A 9,422-nucleotide genomic window follows, 5' to 3' on the forward strand; every position below is an offset into this window, starting at 1 on the left:
CTTACAACCTCCACCTAATCTTATCCAAAATTCCCATATAAATGGGTTTAGGACTGGTACATCATATTAATAAGAGTGTAAAGGCTTTCATTCTATCAATTTTTCTAAAATACAAAATGCATTTCATTGTAGTTAATGATGAACTTCTAATGATGAACTTCTAATGTTCCTAAATTCTATGGCTTCTCCCAGTCTCGACGATTCACGATAAAATAACTATTATTCTTTTAAGTTAACTATTATTTTAAATTAGCCGCCATGGTGAAATTGGTAGACACGCTGCTCTTAGGAAGCAGTGCTCAAGCATCTCGGTTCGAATCCGAGTGGCGGCATTCTCGAAAAAGAATACAATAAATTAGAAAATGGATTCAATTCGAAATTTCCAATTTTGTAATGGGACCTTATCGTTATGCTATTTGCAACTTTAGAACATATACTAACTCATATCTCTTTCTCAACCATTTCAATTGTGATTACGATTCATTTGATAACCTTATTAGTTCGTGAACTTAGGGGATTACGTGATTCGTCAGAAAAAGGAATGATAGCTACTTTTTTCTCTATAACAGGATTTTTAGTCTCTCGTTGGGTTTCTTCGGGACATTTTCCATTAAGTAATTTATATGAGTCATTGATCTTCCTTTCATGGACTCTGTATATTCTTCATACTATTCCTAAGATACAGAACTCGAAAAATGATTTAAGCACAATAACTACGCCAAGTACTATTTTAACGCAAGGCTTTGCCACGTCGGGTCTTTTAACTGAAATGCATCAATCCACAATACTAGTACCTGCTCTACAATCTCAGTGGTTAATGATGCATGTCAGTATGATGTTACTAAGCTATGCAACTCTTTTGTGTGGATCCTTATTATCCGCCGCTCTTCTAATCATTAGATTTCGAAAGAATTTCGATTTCTTTTCACTAAAGAAAAATGTTTTTCTTAAAACATTTTTCTTTAGTGAGATTGAATATTTATATGCAAAAAGAAGTGCTTTAAAAAACACCTCTTTTCCCGTATTTCCAAATTATTACAAATATCAATTAACTGAGCGTTTGGATTCTTGGAGTTATCGTGTCATTAGTCTAGGGTTTACTCTTTTAACCGTGGGTATTCTTTGTGGAGCAGTATGGGCTAATGAGGCATGGGGATCCTATTGGAATTGGGATCCTAAGGAAACTTGGGCATTTATTACCTGGACCATATTTGCAATATATTTACATAGTAGAAAAAATCCAAATTGGAAGGGTACGAATTCCGCACTTGTAGCTTCGATAGGATTTCTTATAATTTGGATCTGCTATTTTGGTATCAATCTGTTAGGAATAGGTTTACATAGTTACGGTTCATTTACATTACCATCTAAATAATTACATAACATAAAACCTTCGGTTTTTTTCCTTTTTAGTTTGATTTGAGAACCCTTTGAAAAGACGTTCAAGGGGTTCTCAAAAATTCGAGATAGATCTAATTAGACTTTTTTACTTTTTTCTGAATTTTTTATTTTTCCACTCTGGAATATAGAGCGGACTGGTTAAAAAAAGAAAATCCTATTTAGTATAATAATTGGATAATAGAACCTCTACCCTATCAACGGATAGCGAGAGAACCAAATCTGGATAAATACCAATTCCTATTACTGGTAAAAAGATACAGATTAAAAGAAAGAGTTCTCGTGGTCCAGAATCTACAAAATTTTTGTTTGGAACATGAAATAGCTTGTATCCATAGAACATCTGGCGTAACATAGATAATAAATAAATAGGAGTTAATATCATTCCTATTGCCATTACAAAAGTAATTAGCATTTTTGGCATTAACATAAATTTAGGACTAGTAATTAGTCCAAAAAATACTACTAATTCTGCAACAAAACCGCTCATTCCCGGCAAGGCAAGAGAAGCCATTGAAAAGCTACTAAACATGGTAAAAATTTTTGGCATTGGGATAGATATTCCCCCCAGTTCTTCGAGATAAACAAGACGCATTCTATCACAAGCCGTTCCCGCCAAGAAAAAAAGTGTAGCACCGATAAATCCATGAGATAATATTTGTAAAATAGCTCCATTTAGTCCAATGTTGGTTATGGAACCAATTCCTATAATTATGAAACCCATGTGAGATACGGAGGAGTAGGCTATTCTTTTTTTGAAATTTCGTTGACCAAGAGAAGTTGAAGCTGCATAGATTATTTGCACCGCTCCTATTATTACCAACCAAGGGGAAAATAGATAATGAGCATGCGGTAACAATTCCATATTGACCCGAATCAATCCGTATGCTCCCATCTTTAATAGAATTCCGGCTAAAAGCATACATGTACTGTAATGCGCTTCCCCATGGGTATCTGGTAACCACGTATGTAAAGGTATAATCGGCAATTTGACAGCATAAGCAATAAGGAAGCCAAAATACAGTAGTATTTCCAATGTTGTAGGGTATGATTGATTAATCAATCTTTCTAAATCTAATCCGGGTTCATTGGAACCATATAATCCCATACCCAGAACTCCAATTAAGAAAAAAATGGAACCGCCTGCAGTATACAAAATAAACTTGGTAGCTGAATACAGACGCCTCTTTCCCCCCCACATGGATAAAAGTAAGTAAACAGGAATTAATTCTAACTCCCACATGATAAAAAAAAGTAAAAGGTCTCGTGAAGAAAATAATCCTATTTGACCGCTATACATTGCTAGCATCAGGAAATAGAATAATTGCGAATTCCGAGTAACCGGCCAAGCCGCTAAAGTAGCTAAAGTAGTGATAAATCCTGTCAATAAAATAGATCCTAATGAAAGTCCATCGATTCCCAATCTCCAGTGGAAATCGAAAACATCTATCCATTTAGAATCCTCCTTTAATTGGATTAAAGGATCCTCCAATTGGAAATGATAACAGAATGCATAAGTCATTAGAAGGAATTCTAATAAACAAATAGCTATAGTATACCACCTAACGATTTTATTTCCTTTATGAGGTAAAAAGAAAATTAATGAACCTGCAAATATCGGCAAAACAACAAGTATTGTTAACCAAGGAAAATAACTCATGATAAAGTAATAAAGACAAGATACGTTTTGACCAGAAAAGCCCATGCTCGATTATTTCGAGCACAGGCTTCTTCGGTAAAGAGGAATCAGACGATTCAAGTGGAGTTTTTTGTAACGTATCAATAAGATAGAGCCATGCTGCGGGTTGTTTCAGGCCCTAAATAAACGCGGACACTTAAAAAATCCGTTGGACAGGCGGATTCGCATCTCTTACAACCCACACAATCTTCGGTTCTCGGCGCGGAAGCAATTTGCTTGGCTTTACATCCATCCCAAGGTATCATTTCTAATACATCTGTTGGGCAAGCTCGTACACATTGAGTGCATCCTATACATGTATCATAAATTTTTACAGAATGTGACATTGGATCTCTAAATTTTCCTTTTCAACATAAAAATTTTCGATCTGGTAAAAATGAAATTAGTACTATATAAATTAGATGTATTGTAGACACCAGACGAAGCAATGGTTTATCCAAACTTTAACAAATAATGCAATATATTTCGTAATCTGTTTGTGAGAAAGCGTGAAAAGAGCCAAGAGACTTGAATTTAAGGCTTCAACAGTTATAATTATACGAATTCTACATACTAATTCGAATTAGCCAATAAATTGGCTATCATCTTTTCAATATAAATTATTGCAATATTCAAATTGCAATATCAATGAATTGCAAAAATGCAATATTCAATAAGTAAAAAACAATACTCTGAAATAACCTACTCAAAAAAAGGATATTATTAAACACTAATAAGAAAATAAGATTAGATTTCTATTCATCTTAATGTTTCTTATTATTATATATGCCCCTTTGTTTAGGGGATTCTATGTCTAATTATTCAAAAAATTGGATTGATTGATACGAGTTGATTTCCTGTTACGATGGATGGAAGAAAGAATGGATAGTCCAATAGCTGCTTCAGCAGCCGCAAGGGCTATAACAAAAATTGCGAAAATGTCTCCTTTTAATTGGCGACTATCAAATAGATCAGAAAATGTTACGAGATTTAGATTAATTGAATTCAGTATAAGTTCAAGACATATTAGAGCTCTAACCATGTTTCGGCTTGTGATCAATCCATAGATACCAATCGAAAATAAATAGACACTCAAAAAAAGTACATGCTCAAACATCATTAACTAACTCCTTATCAATCTCGATTCATTTCAATATGAGGACAAGAATTGAACCGATTCAATTAATTAGAATAGAACAATTACGCAACAAAAGAGAAAAGAAGGTATTTGTTGTATTGGCAGTAGATGGGTTTTACTAAATCAAAATTGTGATTCTTTAGTTATTTATTTTATATTTGAAATTCTAAGAATTTTGACTCATTCTAAGTATTTCTTATTGTCGAGCCATAGTAATTGCACCTATTAAAGAAACTAGAAGAATTAGGGAAATGAGTTCAAACGGAAGATAAAAATCGGTTGCTAAATGAATCCCAATTTGTTGAACGTTATTTATGAGACCCTGTTCTACTATTTGGTTTGATCTTGTAGTCCAAAGAATTCCATACCACGACGTATCTGGGATAGTAGTCATTAGTGAAAAAGGAATAGTTATACAAAGGAGTAAAGTAAACCCATCTCCAATAGTCCAATAATTCTTATCTTTAGACCACTCTGAGCCGTTTACAAACATTACAGCAAATATGATCAAGACATTTATGGCTCCCACATAAATAAGAAGTTGTGCGACAGCTACAAAGTAGGAATTTAATAAAAAATAGAATAAGGATATACAAACAAGAACTAATCCCAGCGAAAAGGCAGAATAAATTGGGTTGGTAAGTAATACTACTCCTAGACCTCCTAGTAGAAGACCAAATCCCCCAAATAGCACAAGAATCTCATGTATTGGTCCAGGTAAATCCATTATGGATAAGAAGAAATTTCTAGTATAAAATTTTTCATGAACTGACTAAAACTAAAAGATTCAAGGAAGGAAAAAGGTATTAGGATATTTTTTTGTATATACATATAAGTTGTTAAGCAGTAGTTATTCTTTTTTCGTTAGAGTTAGTAAAAATGGATTTTTCTAATAAAAAAATCCTAATACCTAGTAATCTGTAATCGTTCTTGAATTCCAAGATTTTTCTTCGTCTATTTTACTTTGAGGCGAATTCCTAATTGTTTGAATTGTGTAATCTCCCATTATGGAGATTGGTAACCGACTCAAAGCAATTTGATTGTAATTCAATTCATGACGATCATAAGTAGAAAGTTCATATTCTTCAGTCATTGATAAACAATTTGTGGGACAGTATTCAACACAGTTACCGCAAAATATACAAACTCCGAAATCAATACTATAATTAAGCAATTGTTTTCTTTTAATATCCTTTTCAAATCTCCAATCCACAAGGGGTAGATCTATCGGGCATACGCGAACACATACTTCACAAGCAATGCATTTATCAAATTCAAAGTGTATTCGCCCCCGGAAACGCTCCGATGTAATTGATTTTTCATAAGGGTAGTGAATCGTTATAGGTAAACGATTTGTGTGGGATAAGGTAATTATGAAACTTTGACCAATGTATCTTGCGGCGCGTATTGTTTGTTGACCATAACTAATGAACCCAGTTAGCATAGGGAACATATTCTAAATCTATATATGAAAAAGGTATGTTTCTTTCTCTTGTTTGAGAGAACTTTTGTGTTGAAAATATTCTTACTGTTATTGTATTCTTATTTATAGTGAAACTAGTTGGGAAGAAGTTGTTAATAAGAGATTGCCCAGAGAAATAGGTAAAAGAAATTTCCATCCAAGATTTAATAACTGATCCATTCTCATCCTGGGTAAAGTCCATCTTATTGTGATAGAAATGAAGAGAAATAAATAAGCTTTAGTTAATGTAATAAAGATACCTATTACCATTTCCAAAATTCCAATTATTTTATTCATTTGGAAAAATCCAAAAAAGGATATATAGGGAATAGAGAAATTCCACCCGCCTAAGTATAGAACAGTTACAAATAAAGAGGAAACTAATAAATTTAGGTAAGAAACAAGATAAAATAAACCATATTTAATACCAGAATATTCGGTTTGATAACCTGCTACTAATTCTTCTTCTGCTTCTGGTAAATCAAAGGGTAATCTTTCACATTCTGCCAAAGAAGAAATTAGAAAAACTAGAAAACCTATAGGCTGACGCCAAAGATTCCATCCAAAAAAACCATATTTGGACTGTGCTTCAACTATATCAACTGTACTTGAACTATTAGATAATCATAGTCGATGATAACATCACAGTTCCCACCGCTATTCCAAAACCGTACATGAAACCTTAGCTTCATACGGCTCCTCTATGATCAGAAAAAAGGAAAGGATTGTTTCGTTTCGGTATCATCCTCTGGGCATAGATAGAATTAGATAAGATAAAATTGATTGGAAAGCCCAAAATTAGACCAAAGCAATTACGTCTGCTAGAATAACAAAAAAGCGCTTCCGAATTGATCTCATCCTTTATATAATATAATTTTGCTTTGTTCGGTAATAACTTAATATTGGAATAAATCACTCGTTATAGCAATTAATAAATGGAAAGAATTTGGCATTAGTTCATGAGGAATTCTGTATGAATAGGGATAAAGGAAGGAAAGAATAAATAAAGATCCTTTTTTGTATTGTATTCCATATCTTTTGTCCTACTCTTCTTTCCCCGGGAGGGGTATACTTAAAAAAAAAGAATAAAGGGTTAATTCGTTCTTGATAGCCATTTCCTTAACAAGTGAATGGGAACATACTCTAGACCGGAATCTGAAGAAAGTACTGCTTGATCATTTCCACCAATTTCAAGTCCTTATTATGATTCCTTTTATGAGGAAAAATGTCTAATGATTTAGATTCTCTCATTACTAATCCTGTATGTACTTTAGTGTTCCTAATCCCTCACTAACTTTTGATGGATTGCCTTATGGTTATAAGTTTAAATTATAGTAATAACTCAAAATATTCTAGTAATGGAATTCCATATCGCGAATCCTTTATTCTTGCCCGCTTCAAGATATGATGACTAATCAAACAATCTCAACCTTGGGGTAAAGAGTTTACACTGCTTATGTTTACTTGAACTTTTTTCTTGTACGTAGGAAATGAGATTTTTTACTTTTACTACAAATTAATAAGCTGTTTTGTTTCACTCATATAGCTATCGAGTTTAACTTACCAACGCGAATACAGAATAAGCAAAGGAAGATAAGCATTCAATGTATTTTAGAGGAAAAAGATCCTATTTTAACGAATCACACGTAGAGATATTGCTAGTACACAAAAAGTTAATGGTATTTCATAACTAATAGATTGAGCAGCCGCTCGTAGACCGCCTGAAAAAGAATATTTATTATTTGAGCTATATCCTGCCATGAGAAGACCAATAGGAGCAATACTTGAAATCGCAATCCATAAAAAAACACCAATACTAAGATCAGCTAAAACAAAACGATATCCTAAAGGGATAACTAAAAAACTTAATAAAATGGATATGACTGCTATAGAGGGACCAATGCTAAATAAAGGAATATCTCCTCGGGATGGGAGGATATCCTCTTTTAAAAGTAGTTTAGTTCCATCTGCTATAGCTTGAAGCAGTCCCAGGGGGCCAGCATATTCAGGACCAATACGTTGTTGTATCGATGCGGATATTTCTCTTTCTAACCACACAATTACGAGTACTTCTATTGTGATTCCCAGTAGGAGGGCAAAAATGGGTAGAATCCATATAAGTCCGTAGATTTCTTTAAATAATTCCGATTTCGAAAAAGAATTGATAGTTTCTACCTCTACCCTATCTATTATCATTTCAACGATCAACTTCCCCCATAATGATATCTATACTACCTAATATTGTCATGATATCAGCCAATTTCATTTTTTTAACTAGCTGAGGAAGAATTTGCAAATTAATAAAACCCGGTGGACGAATTTTCCATCTCCAGGGGAAAAGACTATCATCTCCTACCAGATAAATTCCTAATTCGCCTTTTGGAGCTTCTACTCTTACATAAAGCTCTTGCTTTGATAATTCAAAATTGGGCGAAGGTTTTTTACCAAGAAATCGATATTCAAAATCATTCCATTCGGGATTCTTTGCTTTCTTAAAGCGTCGGGCTTCTAAATTCTCATAAGGTCCTCCAGGAATTTTCTCTACAGCCTGTTGAATAATTTTTATGGATTCCCTCATTTCACCGACTCGTACTAAATAGCGAGCTAACGAATCTCCTTCTTTTTGCCATTGGACTTTCCAATCGAATTGATTGTAAGACTCATAAGGATCAATTTTACGAAGATCCCATTGTATTCCAGAAGCTCGTAACATTGGTCCCGATAAGCCCCAATTTACAGCTTCTTCTCCGCTAATAAAACCGACTCCTTCAACTCGTTCTAAAAAAATGGGATTCTGTGTAATAAGTTCTTGATATTCAACAACTCCTTGTAAAAAATAATCACAGAAATCTAAACATTTATCCATCCATCCATAAGGGAGATCGGCAGCGACTCCTCCGATGCGAAAGTAATTATGCATCATTCGCATACCTGTAGCAGCTTCAAATAGATCATATATCAATTCTCTCTCTCTAAAAATGTAGAAAAAGGGAGTCTGTGCCCCGAGATCCGCCATAAAAGGTCCAAGCCATAACAAATGAGAAGCTATACGGCTCAATTCTAACATAATTACTCTAATATAGCTGGCTCTTTGGGTATTTGAATATTCTCTAAGAATTCTGGTGCATTTACCGTTATTGCTTCTGTAAACATAGTAGCTAAATAATCCCATCGTGTTACATAAGGCAAGTATTGTATAATACTTCTGTTTTCCGCGATTTTTTCCATTCCTCTGTGTAAATACCCTAATATGGGTTCGCAATCAATAACATCTTCACCATCGAGAGTAACAATCAGTCGAAGAACACCATGCATTGATGGGTGTTGAGGGCCCATATTGACTATCATGAGATCTTTTCTTTTAAGCGATAGACTCATATCCTTGTTCTTATTCTTTATTCCATGAAAATGGATTATTCCATGAATTCCTCAAAACGAGGCTCATCAAAATGCAAAATCTAAGACTACTATAAGACTACTAATAAAATAAGAAAAAATGAGAACGATTAAATTACTTCTCCCGAATATCCAACTGACTTATTAATTTCTTATAACGTACTCTATTTTTCTTTGCCAAATAAGCCAGCAAACGTTGACGTTTTCCCAAAAGTCTTCGTAGACCTCTTTCCGATGAAAAATCTTTTTTGTGTAATTCTAAATGTGAAGCAAGTCTCCGTATCTTATTGGTGAAACTGAATACTTGAAATTCAACAGAACCCCTGTTTTCTTGTTTTTCTTCTTTAACC

General features: G+C 33.8%; 1 non-coding gene across 1 annotated transcript; it reads left to right on the forward strand.

Moving 5' to 3' along the window:
- Positions 1-252: 252 nt before the first annotated feature.
- TRNAL-UAG (transfer RNA leucine (anticodon UAG)) lies at positions 253-332 on the forward strand. Its single transcript has one exon. It is a non-coding gene; the product is annotated as a tRNA-Leu (tRNA).
- The last annotated feature ends 9,090 nt before the right edge of the window (positions 333-9,422 follow it).

Source organism: Zea mays, unplaced genomic scaffold, assembly GCF_902167145.1.
Source record: "Zea mays cultivar B73 unplaced genomic scaffold, Zm-B73-REFERENCE-NAM-5.0 scaffold_507, whole genome shotgun sequence".
Taxonomy (NCBI): domain Eukaryota; kingdom Viridiplantae; phylum Streptophyta; class Magnoliopsida; order Poales; family Poaceae; genus Zea; species Zea mays.